Source organism: Pelobates fuscus, chromosome 9, assembly GCF_036172605.1.
Source record: "Pelobates fuscus isolate aPelFus1 chromosome 9, aPelFus1.pri, whole genome shotgun sequence".
Taxonomy (NCBI): domain Eukaryota; kingdom Metazoa; phylum Chordata; class Amphibia; order Anura; family Pelobatidae; genus Pelobates; species Pelobates fuscus.
In genome coordinates this window covers 156,971,893-156,983,469 of record NC_086325.1, presented here as the reverse complement: position 1 = coordinate 156,983,469, position 11,577 = coordinate 156,971,893, and the positions used below count along the sequence as shown (strand labels likewise).

Sequence of the window (11,577 nt, the reverse complement as noted above, 5' to 3'; positions counted from 1 at the left end):
GAGAGAGACACCTAGAGGGGTTGGCAGGACACAAAGAGACATAGAGGGGCTATGGAAAGGGCTTGGGAGAGAGAAACCTAGAGGGGCTGGCAGGACACAAAGAGACACAGAGGGGCTATGGAAAGGGCTTGGGAGAGAGACACCTAGAGGGGTTGGGAGGACACAAAGAGACACAGAGGGGCTGTGGAAAGGGCTTGGGAGAGAGACACCTAGAGGGGTTGGGAGGACACAAAGAGACACAGAGGGGCTGTGGAAAGGGCAAAAGAGAGAGACACCTATAGGGGTTGGCAGTACACAAAGAGACACAGAGGGGCTATGGAAAGGGCTTGGGAGAGAGACACATAGAGGGGTTGGGAGGACACAAAGAGACACAGAGGGGCTGTGGAAAGGGCAAAAGAGAGAGACACCTATAGGGGCTGGCAGGACACAAAGAGTCACAGAGGGGCTATGGAAAGGGCTTGGGAGAGAGACACCTAGAGGGGTTGGCAGTACACAAAGAGACACAGAGGGGCTATGGAAAGGGCTTGGGAGAGAGACACCTAGAGGGGTTGGCAGGACACAAAGAGACATAGAGGGGCTATGGAAAGGGCTTGGGAGAGAGACACCTAGAGGGGTTGGGAGGACACAAAGAGACACAGAGGGGCAGGGGCAGGGGAATGGGTAAAAGAGATAGACCGGGGCTTGGGAGAGAGACACCTTGAGGAGCTGGGAGGATACAAAGTGACACAGAGGGGCTGTGGAAGGGGCAAAAGAGACAGACCAGGGCTTGGGTTGAGAAAAACCTATTGGAGTTGTGACGACACAAAGAGACACAGAAGGGCTGGGAAAGTGGCAAAAGAGACAGAGAATTTAACTAAACCCATTACATTTTAGTTGTGTTGACTAAAATCTACTGGAGATTTAGTCGACTAAATCTAGACTAAAATTGACGCCAAAATTAGCACTCAATGAGAGCAAAGATTAAGTCACTTAGTACCAGGACAGAACTAAATATTGTGAATTTCTACTTTTGTGTTGGACAGTTTTCCTTAAAATGGTGCAATTTCGGTTTCAGTTTAAATAAGGGGTAGCCAACAGAGACAGCTGTTGTGGAACTGTAACTCCTACAATCCTCTGCCAGCCTAGGGTTATTGTTGACAAATAATTGTGAAACTAAAAGTCCCATGATGCTTTTCCTGAAGACTCAGCAACCACATCGAATCTAAACCCAATCAGCGGCAAGGGTTAAAATAAATAATAATAATAATAAAGGAAAGAAGAAGAAAAAACATGACTAATGTGTTTACCAAGATATCAACGATTTCCTTTGCTAAAATAAAACACCAATTTGTTTCTTAGGAATTTCTAGAACATGCACTTGACCGGCCTCTTGGCTGCTGGAGTGCTTTGTTTATCATAGACTTGTTTACCATGGTGATGAGAAACTTTTATCTTATTGGTCTGGTCTTAATTAGTTCTCCGTACAACGCAGCCTCGCTCTCCTGGAGCGGTACGGACAAAGTATTGATGGGGAACAGATTGCTTCCAGATTTTCATCTATTTTTTCAACATCATCCCATATCCCACTGCTGTATCCTCTCCGTGTCATCAACCCAGAGAAATAGGGCCAAAGATAGTCCGTGGTGTAGTCCGATATAAGTGAGTTTTAGACAGACAAATGGTACGTGAGGTATATAACCAAGCTGACAGAGCAACTAATTGCTACAAAGGAAGTCTTGTTACATGGATTAACTCGTTCATACTACACTCATACTTCTACGTGTAACACCAAGTTTCCGTGCTAGATAGTTAAAATTATCACATGTGGTCGTTAATTTCGCTCAACTTTACACTGGCCTTAACTTGATGTAAACTTGGAAAGACATGTTAACGACTACAAGCTCTCAAAACATGTTACAGAAAAAAACAACAATCTTTTCGTACATTTAAGAGAACATTTAGAGTGCCCTGGTTGAGCTGCTATGGCAAGATGTGTTTATGTTGCCTTAGCAACTCTACAAGGACACTATAAACATGTTGGTGTTGTCATGGTAACTCTACCAGGACTCTTTCTAAAATGTTTCCTGAAGTATAGAATAAATGGATGTTTTTTTAAATGTAGGATTTAGTTTGAATTTGTAGTTGTTAACTTGTCACCTCTACTTACACCTAGATAAATTAGGTGAAAAGTTAAGTGAGATTTAGAATTTATAGGGTTCAAGTAGAGTTGCTAGGCATTGTTAATGTTGGCGGCAAATTTCAATTTAGTTTTAGCCATAGTCTTTTAAATAAAAAGCCATTATAGTTGTATTTTAGTCATCTGAATTGTTTTAGTTTTAGTCGATTAGATCCCCAGTAGACATTAGTCGATACAGCTAAAATTTAATGGGTTTAGTTAAAGCCTCTATTTGTCTCTTTTACCCCTTCTCCAACCAACCCCTCTGTGTCTATTTGTGTCCTCCCAGCCCCTCTAGGTGTATCTCTCCCAAGCCCTGGCCTGTCTCTTTTGCCCCTTCCACAGCCACTCCGTGTCTCTTTGTGTCCTCCCTGCCCCTCTAGGTGTATCTCTCCCAAGCCCTGGTCTGTCTCTTTTGCCCCTTCCACAGCCCCTCCGTGTCTCTTTGTGTCCTCCCAGCCCCTCTAGGTGTCTCTCTCCCAAGCCCCAGTCTGTCTCTTTTGCCCCTTCCACAGCCTCTCTATGCAGTGTTAATTTTGGCGGCAAATTTAAATTTAGTTTTAGTCATAGTCTTTTGACTAAAATGCCATTCTAGTTTTTGTCGTATTTTAGTTATCTGAATTGTTTAATTTTAGTCTAGTTTTAGCCGACTAAAATTTTACTAAACTTGTTAGTTGCCAAAATTAACACTGATTGGAAGCATAGCTGACTTAGAGAATGTTTCTACTTCGGCTATTTTGACCTTAAATTTTGAAATTCCTTTTGACTTCACTTTGAATGCTAACTTAAGTAAAGAACCATGAATGTATTGCAGATCCCACGATGTGCTCTGAACTGCCAGCAATCGTTTTCAGATCCCATTGGTCTGCAAAAGGCTTGCAATCTGATTTAAATTGTGTAATCTGTTCTTCAGAGCTTGCACTCTGTTTTAGATGCAACACTCATCCGTACAATTCTTGCAATCTGTTTCTAGCATTTCCGTTTTCAATACTGGCAGCATTTATAATTAAAAACAATCCCCCACGTAATTATAATCTATCTTGGAATATTCATTAAACAGTGTTGCTATAGGTTTTGCGGATTAGAAGTAACTGTGTTTTATTGCAGGATTCAGACTGCTAAAGGCACTGTGTAGATTTCTCTAGCAATGAAAGAGTTGAGGAATTGCTGGGCTCGATGGGAACATTGTGATCTCTCATTGCCTCGTCCCTTGTATGAGCTATACATGTCCCTTTTCAGAGAAGCCAGCATGATTCAATAAAGACGCAGACTAGCCCCCATCTGGGAGAAATAATGCTTCCATTTACCCAGGATCTGTCTGAGCAATTTAATTCACTCTCTGCAATTTGCATCTGTAACAAAGTCTCACCTGGTTTCTAAGCAACACACCTTAACGCAACATTTAAAAGCATGTGTATGCCGCTGTTCGCATTTTCAATAGATCATTTCAAATATAGATATTAATTCTTTATTAATATTTATGGTTTCCTCTATGTTTTTTTTCCACTAAATGTACAAATACCAATTTTCTAATTTGATTCTTTTTTTAAAATAACTTGCTGCAGGTAACATGGGGAAGAGGAATTTAATAGGTTAATCCAAGCACTTCAGTTGTATAAAGTGGTCGTGGTACCAGGAGTCTACACATTCAATGTTTTAGTATGAAACACTTCACATACAGAGTTTAACCCCTCTGCTGCAGGAGTTATTACCACTACTATGGCAATGCCATTAACCTGCCGGAGTACCAGATGGCTAATGTTGATTGTTGGCGTATTGGATGTCCGACGTTAGCACGCTCAGCTTGTTGGTGACTTGTGGCATGGCCTCCAACTCCGTGCTGCCCATATTCTCCCTATAGCCCATCCATACTTACATCCCTCGAACTCCAGAGAGGGAGTGAAATCAGTGGCTGAGGATTGGGCTTCTGGAAACACTTGGCCTTGACATTGGAATAGAGGTAAGTTTTAGCTTTATTTAATACATTTTTAAAAATGTTTAACTCTGTCAAATGTATAGCTCAACTTTGACTCAATTTTTTAGAGTTTATGGATTCTGTGATATCCGTGCACCACCGCCACCTTGTTTGTATGTCTCCTCTCCTGTCAGAGATAGCAGTGGTCTAACTTACAAGTTACACAGATACGTGATTAGGTAATTAATAAGTTACTTTGCACTAATCAACTTCCTGAGGCATCTTTCTCATTAGATTTCCCCCTGCGGCTTGTCTGTATCACATATTGCTACAATATGCTCATTTGTTTTCATATCTTGGCAGTACTAAGATGAATACATACAAAAACATTTCACCAACATGTGTTTTGAACTATAAAAAGGGACGGCCTAAAAGCGTTTGATGTCCAGAATGGCTAATATTTTCATTCCTTCAATTTTAACCTCCTCCTTTAAAACAATGTATCCCAGAATCACTGAAGTAAATCGTAATTTGATTACATTAGGGCCAAGCAAGTTAATGTGAGATTTACAATCTTGGGATTCAGAAGATGAACAAACAGGAATCTGGTGTAGTTCAACCATTGTTTCACAGAGGTTGAGACCCGGCTGTGTAGGTCAACCATCGTTCTAGAGAGGTTAAGACCCTGGCTGTGTTAGGTGAAGTCATATCCTGAAGATGGAACAGAAGCCAAATAAAATGGTCCATACCCAAAGTGAGCAAATGAGGCTCAGTCTATGGTGAAACAAGGGTGAAACATTAGGGGCAAGCTTGTCGATGTGAAATTTTGAATCTTGGGATTCGGAAGATGAACAAACAGGAATCCGGTGTAGATCATTTATTGTTTCACAGTGTAGATCAACCACCGTTACACAGATGTTGAGACCCTGGCAGTGTAGGTCAACCATCATTTCACGGAGGTTGAGACCCTGGCTGTGTAGGTCAACCATCGTTTCACAGAAGTTGAGACCCTGGCAGTGTAGGTCAACCATCATTTTACAGAGGTTGAGACCCTGGCTGTGTAGGTCAACCGTCATTTCACAGAGGTTGAACCCGGCTGTCTTAGGTGTAGTCAGATCTTGAAGATTGAACAGATTCTAGTTGATCAGAAGAAAAATAAAATGGTCCATACCCAATGAGAGAAAAGGGGGCTCAGTCTAGGGTAAAACAATGAAACATGATGAGGATGAAACACCAGACTAGAATGTGAATGTGGAACTCTAGAAAAACAGGAAATATAAAAAAGAGGAGATAGTGATGACACTACTCTGGGAAGTTATGTAGAATGTTATTCAAGTACTCAGACACACACAGATAAGGACAGAAACCTGTCTGGTAAGAATACCAGGTTATTCCAGGGAAACGAGACAAGAGAAGGAACGTTGCCTAACGACTTTGAGAAGACCTAAAAATTCAGGAACAAAAATATCTGAATGCAGAACCAAGGCAATCCATTTATTTTATAGAGAAACAGCTTCTTAACTTCCATATGTATGCACACTACATAGTGGAAATATACTCACAATGTATTTTTTATGCTGGATACCTATTTATTCTTAGTGGCCCAGTGTACCTTGTCATTAAAGGGGGCAGAGCTAGGGACTACATTCTATCTCCCTCAGGAACACCATAGGCTGTAATAAAAATTACGCATTGATTAATGTGAACATGGAAAAGTCTGTATATACAAGATGCATGCTGATCACTATGACAACTATGAGTTTCCTTCAATCAGTGTCTAGCTTTGCACTTTTATATCTGAATTACCAATAAATAATTTTGTCTATGTCAGTATGTCCGTGACCCAAGAGAAACAAAGGCTACAAAAGAAATAATAAACTGTAAAAAGAAAAACAGATCTCTTACTCGATCAGGTTAAATGGATAATTTCACAGAGAAGATGAAGGTCAGACAGAGAAGCACTTTCAGTCAAATTATGCTTTTAGCTTGATTAAATAAATGTTACATTCCTTCAAAGAAACTGTTTCCGTGTGCATTTTTTGCAACTTTTCCCAACGTTGATTTGCCTTTGACTTCAATAAAGACCTGTGATACAATACATAGAAGTAGAATTTGAAACATGGACTCTCACAACTTTTGTTCTAGACTTGATGATTATGGAAAAAACTAAGTCAATTTGCATGAAATGCCCTTTCCAAATAAGCCAAACATTTTAACCACTACTGCTCATTGTCATAGCTATGCTGCAAGGAGACTATGGGTGTAACCTCTCCAGTTTTTGGCAAATCATTTGGAAGTGATTTAAAAAATAAATAAAAAATGAATGGTCTCCTCAACACCCAAAACCCACACCCTCTGCCCTGGTGTGAAAATGATCAAGTTTATCTTTTTTTTTATCCAACCAAAACCTTTGAACAGGTCAGCAGGATTTGGCAATGTGGAATTGATGTTAACCTCTACTGCACCTCCAAATTGAGCACAGTGTTGGTGCTTAGAATGTTCTTTTAATCTTAAAACGGCACTGTCACCTCTCCCAATTAATATTAATAATAAAGATAGCATCTCTATGAAATACTCAGAGTGACTGTGATGGAATTGCATTGAAATGCCAACCCAGTCAAAAGATATACTAAGATATACTAGGGACTAAATTATGCTTGAGATTAGGTGGAGCTGGAGATGAGCAACACTCACGAGGGACATGTCCAGGTAAGTAAATCTCTCCTTTGCCTATTCCGTTGGCCACCGGACCCAGAGTGGCAAATTCACCGCCGGGGTCTTCGCAAATTATGCAAATATCCAAAATGGTGACAGATCTGTTTTGAGGGTGAATATACACCATTTTCAATGGCAGATTGCTCTTAAGCCAAACCTGTCAAGTTTATACTATTTTCCTTTCAAAACAAGATCACACAAGTTCGAGGGACAGTTAGGAAATTTGATAAGATATTGGAACAATGGACAAACAGTGACATAACAGATAGCATGTACAATACTGGCTTGCTCTTTGCCCTCCCCACCATCCGAGCCTTGCTTTAAGCTCCACCATACTGTTTACCTGAGTACCTACCATCAGAATATGCTTCCAACCTTGAACATACCTCTTCCTGATGCCCTAGTTGTCACATGTTTTAGTAAGTGTCACAAGAGATGGGACTCCTCGTGCGTGTTCCATTTTTTGTACTTTGTTTCGTCTGATAACCCCCTGCATTTGAATGGAATCACTACCTGATAATTGTTCCCTTGTGTTCGGCTATCCGTTCCCTTCTGTTCGGTTACTGAACAGACTATGTGTGGTCCCCCTTGTTAACACCTCGTAATCACCGACCACCCCTGGCTGTTAACCACAAACAAGCAATCACCTCAAGTGCTTTCCTGGGTGGCCGCCATTCGTATATACGAACACATGTGCTATCAGGACTGGCAGCCACCTTGTCTCCCGAAGGCAGGCAGCGGTACATGGTAGTCGACAGCATGGATCTCTGATTCGGCTATGCAAGCTCGCGAACCCCGCTGAAACTTGTACCCCCGCCTGTTCGACTTCCTGACCTGCTAGGAGAATGGTGTCCGCGAGTAAAAAACTACCGAACAAGGGAAGCATTAATTTCTTAAAAGCCAGGGGAGGCGTTCGTCGGTGTACGCACAGGAACCCCCAAAAGTCAACTTTGTTTGAACCTAACTCACTTTCTACCGAACCGATCTAAGTGCCTTTTGGATATGTTGTGTGCTCAGATCGGGGCTATTCGGAAATATATATTTTGTGGGGTTCCTAAAAATGGTATGCAAGTTTTCCTATTTGAGAGATAATCTTAATTGGAGCTCAATTATCTCTCAAACACAATGACTTGTGGGAAGGAAACCCCTCTGATTTTGTCTTAGAAACCCCATGCTAGGGGCACTGTATAAAAAGCTGAGTGTGTCCTAATAAAGTCAGATTGCTTCTTCTACCCAATACGACTCTTTGCGTCCATTATATTGGGGAAACTCTACACAACGATAGCGCTATCACCATTTTCAGCATATCTGGAATAGGACAAGTGGAGGAGTGAAGGAATAACAGCAACAGACTAAGGAAACCGAGACAATAAGTATGGGTGTCTTATGGATATATTGATGTATCGGCTCTGGGCCTGAAAAAAAAAATATTTGCAGCAAAAATACATTTTCTACAGTTATCCCATCTTAAACAAACAATACAAGGCCACTCCTTTCCGTTTACAACCAGGCGAGAGAGAGATTACACAGAGTCTCAAAAGCGAAAGCATATTCAGACTTGTGATAATACCTTTTGTAACTCTATAAGTACTAATCTATGGGCTCTGTTTGTCTTAAAGAAAAGGTCTCGCCCATTCGTTTCAGAGAATAAACTATATCTTTGCAAAACAATACACAAGCAAGTTGCTGAATCGCCCGTGTCGACTGTATTATCTATTTCTGTAATCAACCAAAGCCATCGAAAAGCCATGTTATGGTAAAAATAGCTAGACAGGCAAAAAACATTTTCAGTTAGAGATCAGGATAATGTAACAGGATGTTTGTCAGTTTATGGCTACCATTCCGTTATGGAATAACATATACATTTTTGGTACAAGATAAAAAGTAAAATTTATAGGTAACATTCTTTTTTATTTTTTTTTATTTATCAAGTCATGCATATCAAATGACCGTGACAAAAGACAGGGTGGTCAATTCACAGTTTGTACAATAAAGCACAGTGGGAAAAAACAATAACATGGAAAATTACGTTATATACATTACACAGTAGTGGTAAACATTGGTACCTTAGAGCTTTGTACATATTTTACGATTTGTGCATACACTGAGCGAACTGGTCTATTGGACATGCATCGTTTATACTTAAAGGCGCACTAGTTGCGCCAAGTCGAAGGTGATTTAGCTTTTATCCTTCCTTATCCAGCTGTGTGCAAATTTACTCTGGGACTGTTTGTAGTGCTTCTGTGCCTTTAACTTATTCGTGTGTACCTTATGCATGCAAATTTTTTACAATTTCACTTAGAAGAAGGTAGAGTCAGATAGAGTGAGAAACAAGGGGGAGACTTTTTTGCAGACTGGTAAGAAGGCACCTGGGACCGCCACGCACCATAACAACTTCACTGCAATCAAGTTGTTATGGTGCCTAGACTGGTCCTTTAAGGCAATCTAAGAGAAAACAAAAATAACATATTGATTAACTTTCAGTCCTTGCCATGCATGTAAGATCGTGCTGTTTTCAAAGAAAAAAAAAAAGAATACAAATACATAAAAAATCACAATATGCTTCTAACCTGGAACGTATATCTTCCAGGTACTCTAGTTGTTACATGTTTTAGTAAGTGTCATGGGAGATGGGACTCCTCGTACATGTACCCTTATTTGTACTTTCTTTCGTCTTATATCCCCCTGCTTTCGAATGGAATCACTACCTGATAATTGTGTTGGCTATCCGTTCCCTTCTGTTCGGTTACTGAACAGACTATGTGTGGTCCTCCTTGTTAACACCTTGTAATCACCAACCACCTCTGGCTCTTAACCACAAACAAGCAATCACCTCAAGTGCTTCCTTGGGTGGGCGCCATTCGCATATACAAACACATGTGCTATCAGGACTGGCGGCCATGTTATCTCCCGAACGCAGGCAGCGGTACATGGACGATGCAAGCTCACGAACCCAGCTGAAACTTGTACCCCTGCCTGTTCGACTTCCTGACCTGCTAGGAGAATGGCGTTCAGGAGTAAGAAACTACTGAACAAGGGAAGCTCTAATTTCTTAAAACTCAGGGGAGGCGTTCATCAGTATACACACAGAGGCCCCCGAAAGTCGACCGGTCAGCCTGACCAATTCTCTGGAACTGTTTGTTTTTTTGGGGGATCTTTTTTTGTTCAGGATTTCTTCTTCTTCAGGAGTAAGTTTGGCTCCCTTCTTGCATCCAAGCGGCAAGGCATAGTGAGCTTCATACCACTGTCTGAAGGGGGTGCTATCCACCAGTTTGTTGTTGGAAGCGTTGTACACAACATCAATAATTCTAGTTTTGCGTGTGCAACACTCAGAACCCCAGGAGAAGTTGCCAGCATCCAACCTCAGAGCACGATACTTCTTGTTACCACCGCGAACTTTCACATGGATACGCCGAGCACCGATCTTTGTGTTGGCAGCGGGGCGACCCAACTCATACTTTCTCTTCTTGTGGTACGCCTTTTTCTTTTCACCCCCAGTCTTGCGGCGCTTGTGCCAGTTGTCCCTTGAGATACCCATTCTCAGGCGCTGGCTGGAAAGAGCTCTGGAACTGTTTTATGCTACCACCTCATGGCCATTAAAGGGATCCTATGATGCCTGTTATGGTGCCTAGACTGGTCCTTTAAGGCAATCTAAATTTTTTTTTTAAAAAAAATAACATGTTGATTAACTTTCAGTCCTTAATTAAAGGCACACGATAGTCACCCAGACCACATCATATTATTGAAGAGGTCTAGGTGCAGGGTCCCTGTTCCCCTAAGTCCTGCAATGTAAAACATTGCAGTTTTATAGAAACAGACAGCCACTAGAGGCGCTTCCGGGTGTTTACCAAACTCCAGATCACCTAAATGATATTGGTCGTCCTCATGTTTAGCGTCAGTGAAATCCCCATAGGAAAGCATTAAGGTAAGGAGAGCCTAATACGTCAGAGACCCCTAATCCCTTTGCTCCCCCTTTTTTTTTTTACAGTAAATTCTACATTTAGTTTGTGTGTTTGCCATCAGGCATCAAAGTTGCACATCAGAAATCACTTAACATTCTGAAAGTACTACCAGGAGGAAGACATGTCAAATGGAAAATAGTTATCTTTCTCCTCAATTCATTAATTTGTACAGATGCCAGTCTGTGCGTACATTCATAACAAGCCACTACAGGTCTCCTCTGCAAAGAAAAAGGCTCCTTTATGATAAAAGATATAACGACTAATAAGGTATAAGTGCAAGGAATAAATACACTCTAGATTTAATGTAGCTATTACTTCCATCCTAGGAGCACTCCATGGTAAGTGTCATATAATTCCAGGAATAATGGACACGAGAAATATAAAACTCTACATTGATAATATAAAATGATCCGTTTAGAGGAAGTTTCGATAACCAAAATAATTTGCTAATTTATAAACCAGAGTGAGGAAAGAATCGAGAAAAGAAGAAATTTATTATTTTACTATAAAAGAATAAACTTACTGTAGAATTACAAACAATGATTTAAACGCAGCTTTGGAGAAATACCGTAAGAACCATATCTATTGATATATAGCTGGTATATAGAAAGTATCCGGGACTACATACCACGGATCACCTACCTTCGTGTGCTGCTTGCTCCAAAATAATAGTTTGTAGGGAAACTCTATAGATAATAGTTAAATGACTTTTTATTTATTATAAATACACGGTAGCCTCATACTTATTGCAGGTTACCGTAAGGTTATTGCTGAGGCCGAGAGTTGTAGAGAAAAGCTTAAAATAATTTAAAAGGACTCTATAGGCACCA

The 11,577-nt window shown here is 40.7% G+C and overlaps 1 pseudogene; it reads right to left on the bottom strand.

Moving 5' to 3' along the window:
• Nucleotides 1-9,937: 9,937 nt before the first annotated feature.
• On the bottom strand, nucleotides 9,938-10,331 carry LOC134572559 (small ribosomal subunit protein eS8-like; annotated as a pseudogene).
• Nucleotides 10,332-11,577: the final 1,246 nt, after the last annotated feature.